We start from the raw sequence: 26,125 nt of genomic DNA, 5'->3' as shown, positions 1-26,125 counted from the left end.
ACCTCGGCTGTTCAATATAAAATGTCAAATCAAAACTCGTTCAGCCATCTAAATTTCCAGTTTATTTTATTTGTGCTACCAGTTCCAACGTTACATTGCACCATCTTCAGGCCCCCTGATCGACACGTATCGAGAATCCCACCTCTTGTTAAATCGAAACAGGCATCAGCTAATAGTCCCTGGCATCCGTAGACTACTTCTTAACACAGCGATCCCTTCGATCACCACTTTCAGGCTGTTCAAAAAAGGAGAAAAAACCTGCAAGTTATGATGGAAGGGATCGCTGTGTTAGAAAGCAGTGTAAGGATACCAGTGACTGTATGCTGATCCTTACTTCGATTGTAAAAAAGGTGGGATTCTTCCTATACATCTTTTAGCGGGCCGGAAGGAGCGTTGTGTAACACTGAAACTGATAGTAATAATAACATGAAATGGAAATTTAAACAGCTGAAGTGTTTTTATTTGACATTTTTTGCTTGGCTCTTTGAAAGTGTAAAGTGGGAAACGACTTGGGCCTTGAACCACAGACGATTACGCCATGTCCTCGCTCCTTTGAGGTGATGTTGAAAACTGTCTGGTAATTTTTATTCCGAGCCTCCACACAATGCGAAATTAATTATGATGCCGCAAACCGACCCGTGATTTGGTGCCACTCTTTGGTCCAGTGTTATCGCCTTGCTGCAGCGCTGTCGGCGTTCCTTTTTCTGCTGCTGCATCAGGGTATGCAGCAACAATGGCAGCCAACGTCATCGCACTGTCCGTGTGGATACTTGTCTGCCTGCTGAGTAGGTAGTCCATTTCTTGATCCAAACTACATGAGTGGCTAGACGGCCGAGGGGACAATATGTTCATCATCTCTGGCGCTAGTCACGTGACGTCGAGCATGGACATCGAGAACTTATCGATTCCGCTGTCGCACGACAATCGCTGTGTTACACAACGCAAACAGCAGTATCGCGAAACTATAAACCACTGTATGATAAGCCACTGTCTTGCCTCTGGAAATTCCGACACGTGCTGGTGGACGATGTACTTCGTACTCCAGACGTAGCACGATCTTCTTAAAACAACTAACACTACTGCCACACATGAAAGGAAAGCCCGAGGGGTAACCTTTTCGTGTGAATACAGTGGCGCTGAAATGCTAATCATTTAAATATCCAAGTTACTCAGTTTGAGTTTTGTTGAAACCCATCCTAATGTTGTTGCATATTTGATAGCCAGAGATAATGGAATAGTGAACTTGCGGAAAACATGCTATCCGTCTGTTACTGAATGTCGCCAGTCGGAACTGGTCTTCCGTCTATAATTAGATGATGCTTAAGGGGGTGTGAAAATTTTACTTTATTTTATTCCTGCCCTATAGGATGAGAATGCAACAAGAAGAAACGCAACCACAGTTCTTACTTCTATGTGCCAAGCTGGCGTCACTTGGTCTGGTGCTAAACCTTTATGGTAGAAAAAAATGTGAATCAACAGTGACACATGTAGTAGCGCGCAATTCGTGAATTCGTGATCTATTGATATTGATCTTAGTTAAATCTTGTGCCTTGCCTCACTGCCTCATCGTATGATGTCGCGTGACAGTGGTGCTAACCCATTCTTCCGACGGAAGTGCTGTCTTCGGCAGCCACATAGTTACTATTTGACTAGGGAAGGGTAAGTAACGTGCATTTCACTCTCACCATTTTTCCTCTCGTCATTATTATCAACATATGCAGAAATTCTTACAGGGGCCGTATAATTAGTTGCAAGTAAGGCTACATAACACTGAGGTGACCATAGTCATCGGATACCTCCCAGTATTGTGTCGGACCTCTTTTGGCCCGGTGTAGGCAACAGCTTAATACGGCATGGACTCAACAAGTCGTTGGAGGTCCCTGCGAAAATTTTGAGCTATGATGCCTCTAGACTCGTCCATAACTGCGGAAGTGTTGTCGGTGCAGGATTTTCTGCACGAACTGACCTCTCGATTATGTCCCGTAAATGTCCTATGGGTTACATGCCGTACGATTTGAGTGGACAAATGATTAGCTCGAATGGTCCAGAAAGTTCTTCAAACCAATCGCGAACTACTGTGGTCAGGCGACATGCCACATTGTCATCCATAAAATTCCATCGTTGTTTGTGAACATGAAGTCCATTAATGATCAATGGCCGGCCTAGCTTGCGTACTATCTTGTCGACAACTTGCGTCCATGCCTTCGTAGGGTCCGCGCCACGCTCGAAGCATACCATCACCTCTTACTAACTGAAATGGGGCTCATATGGCCATACCACTGTTTTGCAGTCGTCTATGATGCAGACAATATGGTCACAAGCCCAGGAGATCCGCTGCAGGCGACGCCGTGCTGCTAGCGAAGGCACTCGCGTAGATCGTCTGCTGCCATAGGTCAGTTTTCGCACACTCTTGACACTGCGGATCTCGGAATATGGAATATACTAAGGATTTCCCAAATGGTATGTTTGATGCGTCTAGCTCCAACTACCATTTCGCGTTGAAACTCTGATAATTCCAGTTGCGTGCCAATAATCACACCGGGAAACTTTTCAAGTGAATCACCTCATTACAAATGGCAGCTCCACTAGCGCACTGTCATTTTACACCTAGCGTACGCGGTGCTACCGCAAGTATATGTGCATAGCGATACCCCCTGACATCTGTCACCTCAGTCTGCAAATATCGACCGAACCGGAGCCCTGCAAATGTGTTTTGGTGTAATAAATTTTAATTCACCTCCCGATTCTACTGCTTTTTCTTATCCTCGGTTTTCCAGCGTTTTCCTGTCCAAATGCAAGTGGTTCAAATGGCTCTGAGCACTATGGGACTTAACTGCTGTGGTCATCAGTCCCCTAGAACTTAGAGCTACTTAAATCTAGCTAACCTGAGGACATCACACACATCCATGCCCGAGGCAGGATTCGAACCTGCGACCGTAGCGGTCGCGCGGTTCCAGACTGTAGTGCCTAGAACCGCTTGGCCACTCCGGCCGGCTCCAAATGCACCTTGCTTCAACTTCGACGCAACATTCGCAAAATCGAGAACACCGGGATTCACAATTCAGTTATGCCTAACGAACTGAATGATGAAAGTGCTAATAGTAGAAAAGATCACGATGATTATTTTACTCTTTCGTTTGTCATCCAACGCTTCGCAAGGATTCACAGTAAGTCACAGCAAACTTTTGACGATGAACAGAAAATCTTTTCACCCTGGAGTTCTAATTCGCGTGTCTGTTCCTACCGCAGGATCACGAATTCATTTTTGCGTTCCAGTTTTATACGATGCTCTGTTCAGTTTTTAATCGAATCATTAAGTCAATGGGGTGCGTCCAGTCTTCGCCTTTACAACAACTTGAACTGTGCTGGGAGCATTTTCGGTGAGGTATCCAAATGTCTCTGGATGAATGGCAGCCCATTGTTTCGCAAGAGGTTAACCCGGAGAAGGTAATGATGTTAGACGCTGAGATCTGGACCTAAGCTGAGGTTCTACGTCATTCCAAAGATACTCCTTTGGGTTCAATTCGGGACTCTATGCAGGCGAGGCTATTTCTGGAATGTTACTGTCCATTAACCATTCCGTCGCAGATGGTGCTGTACGACAGGACACATTCTCATGCTGATACAAACAGTCATCGTCTCCGTACTGTTCCTCTACTATACACAGTGCACTGTCTCACGAAATTTGTTTATATCTTTTCGCATTTAGCGTTTTCTTAAGCATTCTAGCGACGTCGCTCTTCTCACTACCAAAGCGTTGCTTCGCAGTGACTACAGAAATGTTTATGATGAGCTGCTCGACCATTGTACGCCATTTGTTTTAACTCCTTACTCATAGCCATCGTGTTAGGGGTAGCTTTCATCTCGCGCTAGATGAGGAGATCCCTACGTCATAGTGACGTAACGCTACGTCATCTTGACGTAAATAAACCTAAATCGACTACTTGAGTACGTGTATCGATCTTTACAGTTGTACCACACAGGTAAATGTAAATTGAAACGAAGTGACAGCAGTTGTGTGGCATACTCATCCCAGCTAAATTACTTATTTGACTGTAAGCTCAACAATTTTGGATGTTATTGTGTGTTTCATGACGTAATGAATGTCTGAACGAAGGAACCATAACAATAACGAAAGTCAAAATGGCGTCTAGTCATTTAAAAAAATCTGATTAATTGTGCCTAAATCATGTGAATAGAAAGTTGAAATAGAGAGAAATTAAAGTGTTTCGTATTTTTATAAAAGCCAATGGATTGTACATAATTCTTCTGGGCAGAAACGTCAAACTGAGAAATTAATGTGGTTCCAAATATAATTCCGAATGTTGCTGGAATTCATGCTGTAGATCAGCACAGATACTTTTGCTCTTCAGAAATAAATAACTGCTGATGATTATAATGTATTGACCTGTTATAACACATTTTTAGTAAACCGCCTCAGTGTGTGCCACCTGGCCACCAAGAGCTGTTGCAGGACCATTGATTCACGGATCCAGTTATATGGCTCCTTCCGTGTATAGCGATTTTACGGCTATGACGAGTGGGGCGTGCAATGCCGAAACTGGTAGCACATAGAAGTTCATAAAATAAAATAAATTTCTACAATACATACGGCTGTTGGTAAATTATTGCATCAAGAAGTTCATGCCAGCCGTCGTCCCACGATCCATAATGTATCACGTCGTCCCACGATCCATAATGGATCAACGGAGATGTTATAACACATGTCATTATCTTTCTTCATACGTTGTATGCTGTGAAGAAACAATGACATACAAGTCACATTTACCAGCATTTTAAGCAACTGAAACCAGTGAGTGCTGTTGCCACTTTCAGCTACTTTTTGTATGACTCTTAGGCAATATGGAAATAGATATAGTAATCATGCCAGACACCCCAAAAAATTATACCATGTCTATTGAGAGAATAAACACAGTATTCCACCATCGTATATGAAACATCACTTAGCCCTGCTAAAAACTGTGGGCTGTTGAGGTTATTTTGTCAAGTAGCTCACGCATTGAGACAGTCAGTGTTCAACATCATTTGGCAACTACTAGGAAACTTACTTTCTTTTACGGTTGATACTGCTTAAATATTAAAATGTGAGTAATAATTATAGACGAAATGTCGTTGTCTTTTCACAGTATACAACGTATAAAGAAAAATAATGGCATGTGTTACAAGGAGATTACATTATACATTGTAATCACTCCGTCTTCAGGCCACTTGTGGCCTAGCGGGACCATCCGACCACCGTGTCATCCTCAGTGTAGGATGCGGATAGGAGGGGCGTGGGGTCAGCACACCGCTCTCCCAGTCGTTATGATGGTGTTCTTGACCGAAGCCGCTACTATTCGGTCGAGTAGCTTCTCATTTGGCATCACGGGGCTGAGTGCACCCCGAAAAATGGCAACAGCGCATGGCGGCCTGTATGGTCACCCATCCAAGTGCTGACCACGCCCAACAGCGCTTAACTTCGGTGATCTCACGGGAACCGGTGTATCCACTGCGGCAAGGCCGTTGCCATACATTACAATCATCAGTAATAATTCCTTTCTGAAGAGTAAAATTTTCTTAGTTGATCTGCAACCGCCTTTTACACATTAATGAAAGTCTTACTAAGACCAGATGCGTCTGCAGATATTGAAAGGGTGGTGCCATATTTTCACGGTATTTTGTTTTCCTTGTACCTTACTTCAACAGTTCTGCCTGTCTGTCCTAGTTATAGATCATCACAGTCGTTACACCGGAGTTGGTAAATGCCAGACTTTCTGTACGTGTCAGTGTGATCTTCATTTTTTAGCCATTTCTCTATAGAGTTATTACTTCGGTATGCTATTTTTATTTCTTGCTACTTATGAATATTCCGAAAACTTCGTGTCAGTTTGTTTCCGTATGTGAGTGTGTATCGGCTCGTCTGTTGAGTTTCTGTGTTGTGCCCTTACTGTGTAGTGGTGTTGATGTTGGTGTGTCTGTGGTGAGTGTTGTGGGTATCTGTGTTGTTTTATTTTCATGTTCCTCTGAATTTCCTTGTTCGGTTTTGTTACTAGGAATTCTTGGTATCCGCTGTTTTTTGCTATCTGAACAATTATGTACAGCTCCTTATTATAATTATGCTTATCAAGTAGTACTGTATTCAATATGTGGGTCGTGTATCTGAGGGACGATTATTTTTTTGGGCCTGTGGGTGATTAGACGTTTGATGTACTATAGTGTCTGTTATGGCGTTTTTCCTGTAAATGCCGAATAACTGTTGGTTATTTTTCTTTATGATAGGTATATCTAGGAAGTTTATTTGACCTGCTTGTGGTCTCCCTAATGTGAATTTTATGTTTTTGTTTGATGTGTTCATCTCTGCATGTAGTAATTCTATTTTATTTCCTTGTTCCACTGCCAAGCAGAGGATGTCATCCTTATATCTTCAGCAATACAGTATATCGTATTATCATAGTACCATTTTCTGGAAAATTCCAGACACAATTATGTTGATCTCATTGTATTCCACAATCACAGTCAAAGAAACAAACAAGACAAAAGAACAAGAGATAGTCAGTTACAACCGTTTACCACTGGAAAACATAACAGAGATAAGAACACTCCTACACCTTATAAGTGACCAAAATTATTTTGAACTGAACAAAGAGTTGTACTTTATTTCGATCTGAAAAAAGGGTTCTACCTGCAAGAAGAACGATTGATAATGGGACCACAATTTAGGAAAGTAGCAAATACATTCATGAACAAAATAGAAGAAAGAGTTTTCCAGCAGTTAGCCATTCAACACTTGTAGAGACGTTTGGTCTTAGTAAGACTTTCATCACAGCTGTGAAAGGCGGTATTAAACCTACAGAACTTGATTCTTTTTGCTGATTTCACGCAATTTCATACAACCACCCTCTGCAACGCTCGAAATCCACTGTCCATCAGTAAATGAGGTCTTCTGATTGCTCCTTCGCGTTTCCACTGTACCAAGAGTCGACTTGGCCGTCTTTAGGAGCGTTGGATATCCCTGAAGGATTTGTTATGCAAGTGACATGCAATGACTAGTCGGAGCTGAAAGTCACTGATCACTGTTTACCGAATTTATCGGTTGTTACCGTTTCTCTATTGACAATGCAATACTCTCCGCTTCCGTTTATACTGACGATCCACTTTCATCAGTTCTTTAGTTAGGGATATCTGGATACTTTATACGAGATAGTTACTATTTTATTCTTTCAATAGCTCGATACTATTTGACCTGTTATTGGGTAACTTCCACCGACAGCCATCGTAATAAGTAATTCCGTGGTGGGATTAGACGACCCTTGGAACATCGCTTCCGTGCGTGCCTCAGAGCTGTTTCGTTGTCACTCACAGTTGTACCATCAGATGCCGCAAGAATCCCCGCACTGTCATGTGTGGCGTGCGTGAAACGTTACGCTTACGACTGCTATGTTGGTTTCATTGGAAACATCTATTGACGGAGTCGCATTAGTGCACCGCACCGTTACGTATGCACTGGGTGGCTACAATTAAACTTTTCTATTTAACTCGTTATAACACGGAAACTATTTACCGTACGAGGACCAAACTCGGTGGCATTAATGTCAAGGACATGAGAAAGAGAAATAATGTACAATTAAGTCAGTTGAAACAATGTGCTGCTACGGTACATCATAATTCAGGTAGCCCCACAACCAGAAATCACAGGTAGTGCAATCAGGAGATCGTGTCACCCAAGCATTTCGAAACCATCGGCTGATAATTAGATCGTTTCCAAAGACGTTTCGGAGAAGCAGGTGAACTTCACGACCGATGTGCGGTGGCTCTCCATCTTGCATGAAAACTGTTGAGCTCAGTGCGTCTCTCTCCTGTAGGCCGGGTATGACATGCTGGCGAAGCATATCGCAGTAGCGCTTGTGATGTCCCCACAGAAAATACCCTCTACCACGCACCAATTAATCATTGTCAATCAAACCATTCACATTCATTCACTTTGGAAAAGTGTCTGAGCTGATTTTCTCGTTACATATGCGACGACAGCTCGACGACGCCAAAGTATTTTCTAGTGCGTTTATTCTTTGAAATAACAGAGATGCATATATGCATTCTACATGGTTGTTAGAATGGTAACTAGGACTGCTTCTGGAGTATCTGTTGAGGGATTGACGTGTTTCTGAGAGATACATATTCTGCTTTTCTTCTCGCTAAAGCGAGACAATTAACATTTGTGCCGCTAGCGGTTTGTTTGAAGAGAAAGAGACTGTAAACGGAAAATAATTAAGACGTGGAATCACCGGAGATCTGGACATGTAATGGAGATGGATTTAATACACAATTTCCTTCATAAATAAGGTTTGTGACTTTTTTGTTCTGGAGTGAATGAACGAATGAATTTTTTCTGAATCATTTGATGATCACGTTGGCCCTTAATTACTGGGGAAGTTTCAGCTGTGTCGAAGAGAGCCTGCAATCACTGAGTCTGTGTTAAATCGTCCAAAAAGGCTTCGTACACATCTGGAATTCGCAATCTTTCGTAAAAGGAACAAATTGTCCACACGATTGATTCTCCCGACTGAATGCAGTGTTTAACAGTAATAATAAATGCAAAGATCTCTTGCAGCAAGCCAGCCGCTGATTACCAAGACGAAGGACTTCACCAAAGATTCTATTTGGCTGATTTCACGTAATGATATATTATATTAAAAACTGTACATAGACAAAGGAGAGAAAGAGAGAGAGCGAACAAAAATAGAGATAATACTAATAATCCTCCATTAGTCTAACTTTTCGCCTGTCTTATCACGGATCAGCCAAGAAATGGGAGGCCCTTACTTTACTGTATAGATTTATGTGTGAAGGTGAAGGGATCTTAAAGGCAACAGATACACGTCTATACAGACAAGACATTACACAAAGTTAGCGGCTAGCTGCATTCATCATCTATTCTTAGATGAAGAGACGGCAACTTATTATCCTTGACATTTAAAAAATGCTAAACGCTGGCCAGTCACACCGCACGTCTTTGGTTCGTGAAGGCGAACCTGTTCAAAAAAGAATGGGCCAATGATGAACGTAGCCGTGAAGCCACACCGAACGGTGACACGTTCACCATACAGAGCAACTTCATGCACAGTGACGGGAAGCGAGCCGGCCGAAGTGGCCGTGCGGTTAAAGGCGCTGCAGTTTGGAACCGCACGACCGCTACGGTCGCAGGTTCGAAACCTGCCTCGGGCATGGATGTTTGTGATGTCCTTAGGTTAGTTAGGTTTAACTAGTTCTAAGTTCTAGGGGACTAATGACCTCAGCAGTTGAGTCCCATAGTGCTCAGAGCCATTTTTGAACTGGAAGCGAAGATCCCCACACTCGGCAATTCTGCGTATTCATCTCGCCCGCCAGAGAGAAATGAACTTCGTTTGTACATAGGATGGGCGAGGCCCGGTCTTTGTCAACGTCAATCCTTGCGAGAAAGCGTAGAGCTAAGTCAACACATCGTGATGCGTCCTGTGGTGCTAGCTGCTGTACGATATGGATGTTGTACGGATACCATTTGAGAATGGTTCGAATCAGCATCCGCACAATGGACCACGGAATGTTCAGCTGTCGTGACACAACATGCGCACTGCCTGACGATCGGGAATTGCCCGCAGCGTTGTCTGCCGTAGCAACTGCGATTTCATCAATCACCTGTAGTGCAACCGGTCTGGGAAGCCCAGTTCTCCAGTTGATTCAGACTTCTTCATCACCCTCTGCACAATTGGTGGAGAAAGAGAACTCATCCATAATCCTTTCAGCCACCGATATTCTCTAAGTGCAGCTCCAGCATTACTCTTGTTATGATAATACTGCTCCACCAATAATGGTCTGCTCCTTTTGTCCAAGCTCATGTTGGCACGTCAACAAGTGCACTGCAACTGGTCAGGTGTGTGACACTATGAATCATGATGAGTGATCACGGCACCTTGTGAACATAATTGATATTGGATGGTGGTGATGTGACGCATGGAAGTCATGCACCTCATACTCTGGACATTAATGCTACCGAGTGATTATTTTCCGTGGCATAACGAGTTAAAAAGGGTAAGTTTAATTATAAACACCCGTTACTATAACGGGCTATCAAGAAGTTTCCTATTGAAGGTCGTACAGTCCAGAATCGATATGCCAATCAGAAAAAAGCACCGTGAGCATAGAGGCCGTCATCCCATCGACCCAACAGGTTGAAAATACCCATTTGATAACACACTGTGTCCTGGCGGGCGAAGTTGTCCATAACTGCCTGCTGCACATTCTCGTCCGACTGGAATCGTGGAGTGTTCAAGGCTTTAGATAGACATGCTGCCCTATACACATTCTTGACTCCACGATATGTATGTCTCAGAAGACTGTCAAGAAAAGAATAACAGCACGTTGGAATGTTTGGACGCATTTGATAATAATGTTACCATAGTTGAAGAGTTTAAACATGCCGGAAACAGAAACTGTTGAAAATCCTCACTGTAAATGATAACAGCCAAACAGTTGCAGGATTAAGATTTATTGAAATCCTTGACCACGGTTTCGGAATATTTAAATATACCTTCATCAGAAGCAAAAATACACTAAAATCACGTCCTGCAATATAAATAAATCTTTATCCTGCAACTGTTTGACTGTTATCATTTACAGTGAAAATGTCACCATAGTTCAGATTTCCACATCTACTGCACATACGTCGGAAAGACCCGAAGACTCCACTAATCGCTTGCCTACATGTCGGTGCTTATATACCTGCATCGGAGTCGTACTACGTTGCATATATGCCGCAGCAACGCTATCGAAGGGAAACTTTTTGATCGTCGCTTGTATTAGTCTATAAAAGATTCACCTTGCCCTCTTTGATTTCCACTACGTACTTAAAATAAGCATTACCCTTGTGTCACTAATAGTGCCCTGTAGTGATCCAAATTACTTCAAAATTCCTCGGATCCGATGACTGGATAGGGAAACGGGTACCGAAAACTGTCGCTAGACACTCTCCAAATGCCTATACGCAGCTCTCTCCTCTTTAAACTAAAGACGGTAAAAGTCGTAACTGAAGAAGGGGCAGGACGCACATAAAAATGCCACACTTCAATTTTACACCGGAACAAGCGGACATTATTGTCTGCTGGTGGATCCCGTGAAGTCTATCTGTTAGGCGCACCAGTTAGCTAATGACTCCAAGCTCGGCTACGCGAAGTGTTATTAAAGAGTACTTGTAGGCCCTGTGGGCTGTAGCACTGGCCTAGAAATCCAGCAAATAACCGAGCCAAAATTTTCCCTCCGGCGCACGGGAACTCACTTGCGAACTCTTTCAAAGCTTTCTATACTGGCAGACCAACCTAATCGAACGCTGAGGACAAATGTTTGCTGACTCCCGAAGTACACCGCCACCTCCGCCACAGAGGACACAAAACTTGCCTCCTGCACCACACCAAGACTGCCGACAGACGTTCTCCACTTCGAAATCCCCAAAACTGCTCCACATAATTCTTACAACATTCGTGTAAACAGCCATCCCCAAGGACAGAAGTGAAACGTGCCTCATAAATTTTGTATTATGGGCTATGAGATACACACAGCATTGTCAGACTTAGCAAGTGTCTATAGACTCGGCTGACGTCTTCAACGTTAGGTGAAGAAACTTTAGGCACAAAATTAGGCTTGGACCAAAACATAATGCCCAACTATATTGGTAAGTGGGTAACTCTGTCGATGGTTCATGTTCCCAGTTTCAGGGTGGCTATCTAATGGCTTCCACGAGCAACAAATATTTGACTCTTAGTATTTAAAACAATTATTGTCTGAATTGAAAAAATTAAATGCTGTCATAATCTACTCTTTAGTAGGTTTCACGCAATAAGACAAGTATTAAAGCCAGGAATTGTGTGCTCGTTTCGAGGCTGCGTAGCTCACGCGCGTAAAGTACCCACACTAAATTCATCCAGATGAAACAGGTCTATTGGGAGTTCGTTATTTGCATTTCTGGAATTCGTACCTGCTACGGGCGATTCAGCCGCTAACCAACAATTCTGACTGGCTTACTATTCGCACGCAGCCTTTGGTCATAGTAGCTGTGTCGCTGGGAGATGTGCTTGTTTTTCTCATCGTTGCTGGGCAGCGAGGAGCGTGCGAGTTCTATGGTTAGGGTAGTAGTGTGACAGATTCCGAGAAGAGGATTCGTGGCAATATAGACGTAAAGTTAAGTGCATCTGTGTTTAAGTAAAACCATTTGTACATGAATACTGTGAAACAGACGAGGAGGATTTGATTAGTGATTCAGAAACAAAATAGTATTAAGGGGAATGAAGATAATATTTTACTGGCAATGCAGCCGCCTAGTTCCTGAATGGGACGCTCGTATCAGGGAACTTTAGAATTATCATTACAGACTGAGTTATATTTACTGTAAGCCATTTTTCATGTTTGTTAAAATTCAAAATGCAAATAAAAAAACTCCCAATAGACCAGTTAAACAGTGTTTGAGAATGGGAGCACTTATCGACTTACAACAAACTTTAAACATCCACAGATCAACAAAAGTTCTGCGTCATCTCGGTTCCGAGAATTCCGTACTATGTACAGAAAAATCAAGATAAACGTCATTTCCGCCTTCTTTATTGCTCATAAAAACCACACATTGCATGTTGTACCGCCATACAGCGAGACCTTCAGAGGTGGAGATCCAGATAGCTGTACAAATCGGTATCTGTAATACAGACTAGCACGTCTTCTTGCATTGATACATGCCTGTATTCGTCATGATGCATGCACACATCAAAAATGTTTTGCGTCACCTCGGTTCCGAGAGTTCCGGAATATGTACAGATAAAAATCAAAATAAACATCATTTCCGTCATTTTTATTGCTTGTAAAAACCACACATTGCATCTTGTACCACCATACAGCGAGACCTTCAGAAGTGGTGATCCAGATTGCTGTACACACCGGTACCTCTAATACCGAGTAGCACGTCCTCTTGCATTGATGCATTCCTGTATTCGTCGTGGAATACAGCTCACAAGTTCATCAAGGCAATGTTGGTAAAGGCTGTTACACTCCTCAACGGCGATTAAGCGTAGATCCCTCAGAGTGGTTGGTGGGTCACGTCATCCATACACAGCCCTATTCAATATATCCCAGGCATGTTCGAGAGAGCTCAAGTCTGGAGAACATGCTGGCCACTCAAGTCGAGCGATGTCTTTTCTTGAAGGAAGTCATTCACAAGATGTGCGCGATGGGGGCGCGAATTGTCGTCCATGAAGGCGAATGCCTCACCAATTTCCTGCCGATATTGTTAGACTATCGGTCGGAGGATGGCATTCACGTGTCGGACAGCCGTTATGGCGCCTTCTACGACCACCAGCGGCGTACGTCGGCCCCACATAATGCCACCCCAAAACAGCAGGGTACCTCCACCTTGCTGCACTCCCTTGGCAGTGTGTCTAAGGCGTTCAGCCTGATCGGGTTGCCTCCAAACACGTCTCCGACGATTGTCTGGTTAGAGGCATATGCGTCACTCATCGGTGAAGAGAACGCGATGCCAGCCCTCAGCAGTCCATTCGGCATGTTGTTGGCTGCATCTGTACCGCGTTGCATTGTGTCGTGTTTGCAAAGATGGATCTCGCCATGGACGTCGGGAGGGAAGTTGCGCATCATGCAGCCTACTGCGCACAGTTTGAATCGTAACACGACCCCTCGTGGCTGCACGAAAAGCATTATTCAACATGGTGTCGTTTCTTTCAGGGTTCCTCCGAGCGGTGATCGGTAGGTAGCGGTCATCCACTGCAGTAGTAACCCTTGGGCGGCCTGAGCGAGGCATGTCATCGACAGTTCCTGTCTCTCTGTATCTCCTCTATGTCCGAACAACATCGCTTTGGTTCACTGCGAGACGCCTGGATACTTCCCTTTTGAGAGCACTTACTGGCAGAAAGTAACAATGCGGTCGCGACCGAACGCCATTATTGACCAATCTAGGCATGATTTAACTACAGACAACACGAGCCGTGTACCTCCGACCTGGTGGAATCACTGGAACTGATCGGCTGTCGGACCCCCTCCGTCTTATAGGCGCTGCTGATGCATGGTTGTTTACATCTTTAGGCGGGTTAGGGGCATCTACGAACAGTCAAAAAGACTATGTCTGTGATAAAATATCCACAATCAACGTCTATTTTCAGGAGTTCTGGGAACCGGGACGATGCAAAACTTTTTTTGATGTGTGTAATTTCAATCTTTTCCAAGCGTTTTCTCGCTTACATTCTTAAAGTCCTCTTTTTACCACATTAACTGAGTTGCGAAGTTATCTTGTGTTTGTAGCTGTTTCATAAATTGAAATTCAAATCTTGAAGGAATCGGCTGTTTACTGGTATAACAGCAACCACCGAAGGACTCGAATACGGGCCATGATACGCTGCACTGTACGATCAGAATCCAATCTTTCCAGTGGCCATTTCGAGCTCCATCGAAGAGTTACTTATTACCTGAGATCACCAGTTATTCTCCAGTAGGTGTTGGAAAAGGCTGGCTGTACTGTGGAAATAACACATCCCCGAAAACAGCACAGTCAGTCGAGACCACTACCCCTTAACCCCATTCATACCAGGCAAGACAAAAGCTTCCTAGCGTTAGAAGCGGAAACCGACCCTGGCCTACACAACAGCTACAGGACGAGCTTCGTAATCTGTTTACATACGTTTTGTTCCAGTTACTGTACTGATACGTTTGTCAATGGTTTCTTCGAATTCTGTCAAAAGATTTTCCTTTTCGAAACAACATGAAGCAGATTTGTCTCTTTCGTTTAGTAGTTTCGCGACGTTTTCGATCGATATTACTTACATATCACCAAATGGATTTTAAAATAGTGGGAGAAATATTCACTTCAGGGTATGAAATACAACTGCGTAGGGACACGGAGAGGGCTGTATGCCAGTGCGGCACCGTAATTGGGTTCTTGCTTCCTAGACGAATAATTGTTTGACATCAATTTGAGCATGATTTTAAATAACGTGGACTTGATCATAATTTAAGGAACATATTATTTATTTATTTTTATTTATCGTATCCACGATACCACTTCCACAAAATCTTTAAGATTACAGTAAAGAGAAAGCGCAAAACATAAAGCAATAGAATACGTGGTACTGAGAGAAGTGAAGATTAAATAAAGTAAAATACAAAAGCACAGACAACAATGTTCATTTAAAAGAGCTGACATGATTCTGTCTGGGATTGCAGTCTTTATATCGCATGCGATGCCCAGTACGTTGCAACTTGTACGGCTTTGTCATTTGCTGTTAGTAAGTACTGTATCGTGCAACATTCGTCCAGTTTCCTGCAGAATACTACGTGTTGTGGGTGTTACAGTTCTCCACAATCGCAGAGCTCGTCTGTACTGATATAGCCCAATTTCTTCAGGTTTACTTTGCATCAGGATACACCCGATCTTAACCTATTCAAGGCAGATCGTGTATGGAAGTTCGAAGCCGGATGTAGCTTCTACCCTGGTCTTCCTGGTTCCGAGTTTCGCCACAGTTGTCGTCGTGCTTTAGGCGGTAAAGGGGTTGGATCAGTTGCCTGTGGAAATCTTTTCCTTGATTTAAGTCTTTTAGGTTGGGGATAGTGTCCAGACATTGGATGTCTTGGGATCTGTTTTTTGTTTTTGTTTCTCGATTTCTGCAACTGTTCTCCTTCTGATGCCTGGAGAGACTGTGGCCATAAGTTGCTACAGCTGGTTTGTGGGAGCTGGGTGGAGGCAGCCTGTAAGATGCGTCCTATCTCATTGACAACTATATTTACTTATTTTGTATGGGTCGATTTTTGTCCTACAGGTGCCGAGTACTCCGCAACGGAGAAACATAACGCTAGAGCTGATGTACGGAGAACTGTGGTTATGCACCCCATCTACACTACTGGCCATTAAAATTGCTACACCAAGAAGAAAAGCAGATGATAAACGGGTATTCATTAGACAAATACATTATACTAGAACTGAAATGTGATTAACTTTTCACGCAATTTGGGTGCACAGATCCTGAGAAATCAGTATCCAGAACAATCACCTCTGGCCGCGATAACGGCCTTGATACAGAACTCGGGTGGCGTGTACAGGTACAGCTGCCCACGCAGCTTCAACACGATACCACAGTTCATCAAGAGTAGTCACTGGCATATTGTGACGAGCCACTTGCTCGGACACCATTGAGCAGACGTTTTCAGTTGGTGAGAGATCTGGAGAATGTGCTGGCCAGGGCAGCAGTCGAACATTTTCTGTACCCAGAAAGGCCCGTACAGGACCTGCAACATGCGTTCGTGCATTATCCTACTGAAATGTAGGGTTCCGCAGGGATCCAATGAAGGGTAGAGCCACGGGTCGTAACACATCTGAAATGTAACGTCCAATGTTCAAAGTGCCGTCAATGCGAACAAGAGGTGACCGAGACGTGTAACGAGTGGCACTCCATACCATCACGCCGGGTGATACGCCAGTATGGCGATGACGAATACATGCTTCCAATGTGCGTTCACCGCGATATCGCCAAACACGGATGCGACCATCATGATGCTGTAAACAGAATCTGGATTCATCCGAAAAAATGTCATTTTGCCATTCGTGGACCCAGGTTCGTCGTTGAGTACACCATCGCAGGCGCTCCAGTCTGTGATGCAGCGTTCAAGGGTAACCGCAGCCATGGTCTCCGAGCTGATAGTCCATGCTGCTGCAAACGTTGTCGAATTGTTTGTGTAGATGGTCGTCTTGCAAACGTCTGCATCTGTTGACTCAGAGATCGAGACGTGGCTGCACTATCTGTTACATCCATGCGGATAAGATGCCTGTCATCTCAACTGCTAGTGATACGAGGCCGTTGGGACCCAGCATGGCGTTCGGTATTACCCTCCTGAACCCACAGGTTCCATATTCGGCTAACAGTCATTGGATCTCGACGGAGGCGAGGAGCAACAACGCTATACGATAAACCGCAATCGCAATAGGCTACTATCTGACCTTTATCAAAATCGGAAACGTGATGGTACTCCTTTCTCCTCCTTGCACTAGGCTTCACAACAACGTTTCACCGGGCAACGCCGGTCAACTGGTGTTTGTGTATGAGAAATAGGTTGGAAACTTTCCTCATGTCAGCTCGTTGTAGGTGTCGCTACCGGCGCCAACCTTGTGTGAATGCTCTGAAAAGCTAATCATTTGCATATCACAGCATCTTCTTCCTGTCGGTTAAATTTCGCGTCTGTAGCACGTCATCTTTGTGGTGTAGCAATTTAATGGCCAGTTGTTTACTATTTGTAAGCTTGCGGATGATGTCCTGGTATTCACTTTCATCTTCGTGCCCAAATAGTGATCCTTGACGGTGAGACCAAGCAACGTAAGAATCGAATTACTATAGCATTTCTAAATATAGGTACTAACCGATGTAAGTAAAAAAAATTAGCTATATTTTTGTGACTGTGCTGGTCATATTCCATGCGCAGTGGTCGGACGTGTACTTTTTTTGGAGTTACTGTATCACTCTGCAAGCCCTCGCGACTTACAAAACATCCCACGAACGAACCAAAGCATTCTAGCCAGATGCTGCTGCCACACCTGAATGGTGGTATCTCCTGAGAATAGTGGCGGAGATGCAGCGGAGCGTGAATTCCATTGGAGAGAGAGAGAGAGAGAGAGAGAGAGAGAGCGGAAGCCGATCTCCTGTGGTCCTGGGAGGGTCGACGTGAGAGTGGCGTGTCTGCAGCCGAGCGGCCGGGCCGATACGCCCAAGGAGCATGGAAAGGAGGGCGGCGGGGGAGGGTGGGAGGTGGTGTGGGTGAGGAAACCATACAGGCGCCGTGGGGCCCGTGAAGGCTGATAAACGCCTCTTACCGGGGGTGCGGCTGCGGCGGCGGCCGCCATCCCCAGCGGCCCGCCAGCCGCACGGCGCCAGAAGGCACGGCACGTCGCACCGAGCAGGGCCGCCCTGCACCTGCCACGTCCCACGCAGCCGCCTGAAGTTCGATTCACACCGCACTTCACTGGAACAGCAGGAAACGCTGTCATATAACTCCTTCACTCTTTTCATAAATAAAAGATCGATTTCGACCACTCGATTCCAAATAGATTGCTTCGGATAAAAGCTGCTTTATAAGTTGGAGGTTGTAATGGTACTTGAATTACATAACCATTACGGCACCTCACCTCAACCTCTCGCTACCAGCAGTATTCTACTGTGTTTCTGTAAATTAGTTAACATATCTCTGTGACAACATTCAGATTTGATTTCATTAATGTAGATGTACTTCGATACATCCATATGTATATATTGCAATGATATTATTCTTATCTGTATTCTTTCTTTTGTCACTATGATCTTTGACGTACTTGTAACTCTGATTTTTGGGCTCGTAAGCGGTTATTAGAGAGTCAAGCTTTGGTCGTCATGTTAAAAAGACGCAAATTGTAGTCACTTTATGAAATGTGAATTTGAACAGTGAGGAAGATATTTTCAAGTATGTTTTATATTGTGAAGTGATGTTTTGGTACGAGTTACGTGATATTGCAACAAAAGTAATAAAAAAGAAGTGTGACTTAAATTCGGAGTGCTGATTACTATTTTACATCGCCATTGTCCTAACTTGCAAAAGTTTAATCTTCAAGAATGGTTTATGAAACACATCTGTAAAACTTTTGAATATCGCAGAATAACACCTAGGCCTCTTTGCATGTAAGCTTGGAATCATAACTACCTAGATTTTCGACGATTGAGCCATGAGTTCACAACGAGACCAGCGTGGCAAACACGAAAAGATGAGTGCCTAGTTTATCCATTATTTCAAGAAATGACTTTATTAACTGTGCTCTAATGACACCTGCCGCATAATATAACTTTGTTGTTGCCCGAAAATGCAATGTTTAGCAGCGTTAGCAACACTACATTCATAATTAATTTTTGACCTTTGTTGTGGTAGGGTTTTTAGAAGGTCATATGCCACAGTGAACCAATAACACACTACAGATTCCGAGGTGTTTATCTCTACAGTTGAAGCAAGAGTAAAAAAAAAAAAAAATCACTTGCGATACCCAGGGTAGTAAATGACATTACCAGACTCCTAACATAGTTTTCAAATAAAATACTTATTAAAGTCCTGAAAAAAATTATTTTCATTACAAGTGTATGCAACAAAAATTTAAAAACTTAACTCTCATCTGTGCTGCTACCCTAACAACCGTCTTCTTTCATTTTATCTAAGCAAAATTTTAAGTGCTGTTGAGAGAGAAAGCTTCGTGGAGTTTAAACAGAATTTTCGGGAATCTAATTCATCTTCTGACAACATATTTTCACTTGAATATTCAGATACCTTTGTAGCACTTGGTAAACTCTTCTAAAGATCACGATCTGTAAGGGGAATGACTCAAAGATTCTCTTCTTTGGACTCTTGAATGATAGCCTTCGAAGATACTTCACATTCAGGACGATGTTGTGAAGCTGAGCTAGCCGATCTTCAACTCGTTTAGAGAAGCTCGCTTCGTAGCATTGCTCATCATTAATGTGAGTGTACTTAAACTGTACTTTTCTTTGGTTATTTGATGCATCTTATTTTTATCCAAGCTACAGTTAGTCCATAAACGTTTTTCGTATTTCTTAGAACATTGAAACTACCACTTTTGTTTTCCATAACATCGAACTTTTGTTTCTTGTCTCTGCATGTTTCGATTGTCTTTCTTGTGCTTCACCTTCATAGTTTCACTGCACTCTTCATAAGATATTTTTTTTTTCTTCAGGTAGACCTACAGCCTTTTTTTTCCTTTATTGAATTTCGATTCCCCCCGAAGGGGACGGGCTGGCAGCAGCTTATTACGCTGCTCTGCAGCCTACAGACTTTTTAAAACGTAAGAAGTAGATAAGAAATTATAAAAGGTGATAAAACGGTGACTTAAATTGTAAACGGCGGAAAATTGGAAAAAGTTAAAACATAACGCAAAGGGTTGGCAAAGCTAATAAAATACACAGGAAGCAGACAGGTAACATAGTAGACAGCCAATTAAAAAAACATGGCGACAGTCTGGTTTCTGTTGGCAAGAGATATAAAAATCACACCCAGCGACAGTATGATGTCCGTTCGGACAAGACACACAACACTGAACACTCACTGTAAACACTGCACTAAAACGTCGGCACAAAGATGACACAACATAACCAAGGGCAGATGGGAGGGGGGACCTGGACAGATGGGGGGGGGGAGGGGGGGACCTACAGCATATGTGCTCTCCATTTGTATCTCCACGAAACCTGCATAGGATGCATACAAGTTAAACTTTGGCAAGAGGTGTACGTTCAAAACGATGACCTTTCGCACATTTCATATGCTAAACCGAACCAATACGATCCTGCGCTCCAAAACAATTGATCAAAAACCAAGTTTATATTGATGTTTGTTTGTATACCACAACATGGTTCACACAATACTCTCTAGATCCCAGCACAGAATACCCTCATGTAGTTTTAGTTTCGCACCATACGACCATAGATTCAACTAAATATACACCAAAAAAATCTATTTTCAGCCATGTTTATTTAATTTTTAGTATAAAACGTACATTCACTACTTGAATGAACTGAGAATGGCACATATTCGTCGCTGGAACTACACTAAACATCAACATCACTGTCATTTCACTCTTGTGAACTTTCATCTACTAGATGGTCCGTCATATTGTCACTTTCGCACTACCGATACCAGTACACGAGAAGCGACAATGTGAAATACATCCCTCACAGTCAAACCCTAGCCTTGATTCGTTGAGAATCAAAACCATATTGTACATCACTTTCCATAGTAAACTGAAAATGTCCAAACTTGTAGTTGGTTCACTCTGGCAAAGAACCCCACAGTTATAACCTAAAAATTTACTCATAAAAGGTTAGTTCCGACATAATACGACAGATACTTTCGGCCACTATCTAAAATTGCTGAAAATTTTTTGACCTTTTCCATATCGATCTTCTTACATGCATTTACTGTGTTAGATATCTTTGTATGGTTCAGGTTTTCCTATAAAAAATTATCCCCAGCTATACTGAGATGTGAGGCAAGTCACAACCACCTCTTATTTGCAATGATATCATAAGTTTTTTGGCTGCAACATCTCCCACAAACTACCACTGCAAAGCTCAATATCACAACACAGTTCATCGTAATTTTCACACTTTGCTAGAAAAGCTTTTGAAGCTACTGATATACTGTGACAGAAGTACGTGTGAAAATACTCCGATTTTTATAAGTTTTAGTTAAAAGAAGGAGCTCCAATTACTATTAATTAATTAAGGAATCGATAAAGATACATCGATACTCTTGTAATACTTCGGCTTGACAAAATTCCAATTCAATTCCGTAATCCTACGATAAAAACGAAATCCTATGTTATAGAGCGCGGTAGTGGTAGCTTTCTGATCCGTTTATATAACGGAATTTTTATAGTGACCGTGTTTTTAGCCTGTCCACTTCTCTCTCAAACTGCTTCAACCAATCGACACTTGGAAAAGTGAAAGTAGTTCTGTCTGCTACATCTTCACGACTAGACCACTCAGCCCACTTTGCCGAAATTTGGTATGGAGGTACCCTGAATAACAAAGGGCAGGTAATGGAAAAAAGTTAAAACTGACCGCTAATAGGGTGAAGTAAGGATGCAGAATACTCTTGAACGGAGGTCGGTGACGGAAAGTGTTTTAGTTTATTCAGTGACAGAGCGAGTTCAGTTTTACTCTTCGGCATGGTTACTGAATTTCAAAAGGAATTGCTACACTGTTTCATCCAAAGTTTTGCATCTGATGGGTCCGTACGGCGTATTAGGACAAAGAACGCCGTGTTATGTACTTCCACGCTTTCGCTGCAGTTGACACTCCATTAACTCGCTTTATTTACACCACGAAGAGCTCGTTTCGCAATTTTTTCTCCTTTCCAGGTGATCGTGTATGTCAGCAGTTGTTTACTTTAGGTGTCAGACATTACAACGAATGTTTATTGCCAACAGATAAGCGGCACCCGAGAAAAATGTCAAATATATGTAAGTGCTGCTCATAATGTGATCAAAAATGAAAATTACCTACAACACAAAAACTGACAGTTCATCACAAGGACGGTCCAGGAAGTATTAAGGAATACGTTTCGTAATGACTCAGACCTAAAGTACACTTCTGTTAACATACATGTACGATAACTTCAAAATGCCAAAAACTGCCTAAATGAGCTCATCGTGATGTAAATATAACGAGTTAATAAAATGTCAGTTGCAGCAAAAACGCAGAGGAATATATATTACAGTACAAATGCAGACTGAAGCGACGAATGAAAATTTGTATCAAGGCCGGGATTCGGGCCCCTGTCTCCTGCTCAAGGCAGAGGTACTAAGCTCTAGGCTACTGTAACACAGGTGCTTTTCACAAATGCACAGACTTCCCTAGCACATCTCCTTCATCAACCCAATCGCAACCTTGGTACAAATCTTCATTCGTCATATCATTCTGCATGTATACATTATGGACGTCTGAGATTTGATAAGGTCTCTAGAACGATATAGTTTCATTTCATTAAAGCACTTACACTTAGCTTTCAGGCAGGATCACCCGTTTCGTTCAATGCTGAGGTGCTATTCCTGTACAGTTGGAGAGCCTCTACAGTCCGCTTTGAGTTTAGGGGGAATATCTAGTGGGCTGAGGCGTGAATGGGAATTTGGTTTAGGAGGGAGGCATGCTAGGGTAGTCCGTGCAGTTGCGAAAAGCAGCTGTGCCAGGGTGGCCTGGTGCTTAGCGCATCTGCCTTGTGACCAAGAGACCTGGGTTTGAATCCCGGTCTTGATACGGATTTTCCTTCGTCACTTCAGTCTACATACAAACATCATAGTTGTTTCAGACTCGAGAAGATCTCTGCAACAACATAGTTTCATCTGATACGTTAAACTATTACGACGGAAAAGCCTTAAGAAATATATTATAAATATTATTTACTTTGTTATATTCCTTGTAAACGTATGTCTGATTTAGCGCATAGTTGTAAGAGAGCTCGAAGTGCTCTTCGAACCTAACACACCTCGGAGCAATCTTATGTCCGCCTGAGCTTCGATACAAAACGTCATGCGGCCTTAAGAGCTAGAGAGACACTGGATCAGTCCGAAGCCCGTCGCATGTTACACGTTGAGCGTCTCGCGTCTCTTGTAGCCTACCAGCCACTTGAAGAGTCAAACGACGGCGTCACTTAAATGTTGTACGACAAACAAAGAGACATTGTGCCTTTGCATATAGGACATGAGAGACATTTAGCGAAGCTTTATTTCATCACGATCAAGTAACTGACTATATTAATCATCGATTAGTCATCTTGGGGAGAATGGATGAAAAATGTAGGCACTGTAGTGCGTTGGAATGGAAGGAAGGAATAGTATGTGTTGCTCTCGTTGCAAAATCTCACTTTCATCACGCACTTATATTTGGGCTCTACATACATTTATACATACACACATTCGTAACTACACCACTATTCTCCCCGATGTTTATTAATTACCAGCTTACTTAGCACACACATCATGACAAAACTACTGATAACCGGTTGCAACCATGAGTAACGGTTAGCATAATGTAAAAACACTTTTGCATGCGAAAAAAACCATCAATTTTTGAGGGACTCCTAATGTGTCATGCTGGTGGAGTGCATTGGCTGTAGAAATGACCAACAGTATTGCTTGACTGAATCTAGTCTGCTGAAGTGTGCACTTCCACCCAATGATAGTTGGGCCTTCACCTTTTTCGCTGTTGGCGAATCCACGTGTTTCCACTGCTTGCTTTGCTTCTTTTTTTGTGGGGTTGATAGTGAGACATCTACACGCGTCCGTGACGAGTAGATGACTAAAGAGACTATGGACTGCTCTAATAAAGCTGCCTTGGGGCTGCCTTGATTCGGCGCCGAGCTGTATCATTTTTTTAAAAATTGTGGAAATGGCGAAAGCTTCAAATGGCTCTGATCACCATGGCACTTAACATCTGAGGTCATTAGTCCCCTAGAACTTAGATCTCGTTAAACCTAACTAACCTAAGGACATCACACACATCCATGCCCGAGGCAGGATTCGAACCTGCGACCGTAGCGGTCGCGCGGTTCCAGACTGAAGCGCCTAGAACCGCTTGGCCATAACGGCCGGCAATGTCGAAAGCTCGCATGTTACTGTCTTCCACCTTTTCCATTATCGCTTCGATTATGATGCTCCGATAATGGAGCACCAGGGCCTTAGCATTTCTTGCAATTTTCAGTTTTTCACATAGAGATGGTCTATTATATCGTTATTCGTCCTTAATACTTGTTTGACTGCACAGGAAGTATCAGCGTCTCCCAACCACTGTTTCATTTGGCAGAGCTCTGTTGTCGCTCCCCTTCACTGACTCTGCATGGATTTTGTTATTTTAAATTGATGGCAACTGCAGTCAATTTTCCACGTTTTGAATGAAATAATCCGCTCCGACAGTAAATTACTTTTATTCATTTTCACGTCCGGTTTTGCGTCAAATCAAGACGCATCCTCAGGCAACATATACAAAAATTAATAATGAAGAAATAACAAAGTACTCTGTGCGTTCTTTACAAGTATTGCTGTTCGGTACTATTGGTCAGTATTATTTATTCTTCAGACAATAGTTAAGAATTCATTGCAAAAATCTTCTTCTTTATTAATTTTTGTACAGATTTCCGGAGAAAGCGTCTTCATTTGACGCGAAACCGATCGTGGCTTTGAATAAAAGTATTTTGCAGTCACTGTGGATTATATCATTCAAAATCAGAATTGACGGTTGTACTGTTGTTCCTCTTCAAGTGCAGAAAACCAATTAACGCACGATAATCCGCGATCGCATTGGGATATGACAGTTGGTTTTGGTCACTATAGCGCTGTGCTATTGTACTACAGTACCAGAGCAACAGAGATTTACGTGCGAATAAATAAAAAAACTAGTTCACCTTACTTTAGTGTTTCGAGGTTATAGTTAACACTTTGTGGTCTCTCATGAAACAATATTTAGAATGGAAAGCACAGAGCCTTTATTATTTATCCATTGAGTTCTGTTTCCTTTTTTTATACTGAATAACGTACAAAAACAACGGTACATTTCACCGTCAACAGAACTTACATTTTCACTGATGAAGAAAAGTCTGTAATTAAATTTATTTTATCTACTCGTGGTCTTATTTATGTGTAGTGCAGATTTTTTAACTATCAGCGTATTGTGAAACAGAATGTATCTTTCCTTTTCTTTTTGCACAGAGTGTCCCAGGAGGAAAAGTCAATATTTACGAATATGACAGAAAGATAATTCGAAGCAAAAGAGTCCAGTAAAGATGGGCTCCAAAATGCATACCATAAGAACTATGAGCACTTCTTGATCTTCGATATCGTAAAACATATCTCTTGCAGTGTAAACTCTTTGCTTGCCAAACTTTGGGAGGCGGTAGTATGGGTCAAAACAATAACGAACTGTCTAATAAACGTGGACGCTGAAATCTATAGGTTAAATCCTATAAGCACTTGTTCAGCAGCAGAGATGTCTTTCAGTCTCAGAAAACTGAAAGCAAAGAGCTTGCAGTAGATGAAATTTGTTTCACATCTTCGTAGACGAAGATGTTCTCGTACCTCTTACCACATACAGTTTACAGCCAATACTTACCAGACGTTTTTGGTTCGAATGGTCATTCTTGTCGAACCCTTGATTACTGACTATTTCTCCTGAGATGCCCTGTATTTGGCCTGGATGTGGGAGATCACACGAAAGAATAATATCCAAGTCGTCACGGGAATTGTAGCATATCACGAGAGCAATGCAAAAAATAAAATAAAAGTTAGCGAGACACAACAGCTCTACACCCGCGGTTATAACATTGAGCGTGATGACAGTAGGTTTGCCTTCATTGTTAGCAGACGGCGGCACTCTCGTCACACCAGTGTCAACATAAAAACCTTCTTCCCTATAATCCTAGGCGTCCGTCGGCGGTGTGAATGTAACCCTTTGAAATGTGTTGTGGAATGTGTAGCCGCACCGCCTCCATTCTGTGATGTGCGGAGTGAATCGATCTTAAGTCGTAAGAGATCACTACA

General features: G+C 42.8%; 1 long non-coding RNA gene and 1 pseudogene across 1 annotated transcript in view; one reads left to right on the top strand and one right to left on the bottom strand.

Annotated features, from left to right (window-relative positions):
• Positions 1-26,125, top strand: part of LOC126475319 (uncharacterized) — a 649,294-nt gene that overhangs the window by 473,084 nt on the left and 150,085 nt on the right. The window lies entirely within an intron of this gene.
• Positions 5,411-5,528, bottom strand: LOC126475883 (5S ribosomal RNA; annotated as a pseudogene).

Source organism: Schistocerca serialis, chromosome 4 (genome assembly GCF_023864345.2).
Source record: "Schistocerca serialis cubense isolate TAMUIC-IGC-003099 chromosome 4, iqSchSeri2.2, whole genome shotgun sequence".
Taxonomy (NCBI): domain Eukaryota; kingdom Metazoa; phylum Arthropoda; class Insecta; order Orthoptera; family Acrididae; genus Schistocerca; species Schistocerca serialis.
The sequence above is the reverse complement of the archived record's forward strand: the minus strand, read 5'-3'. Positions and strand labels throughout refer to the sequence as shown.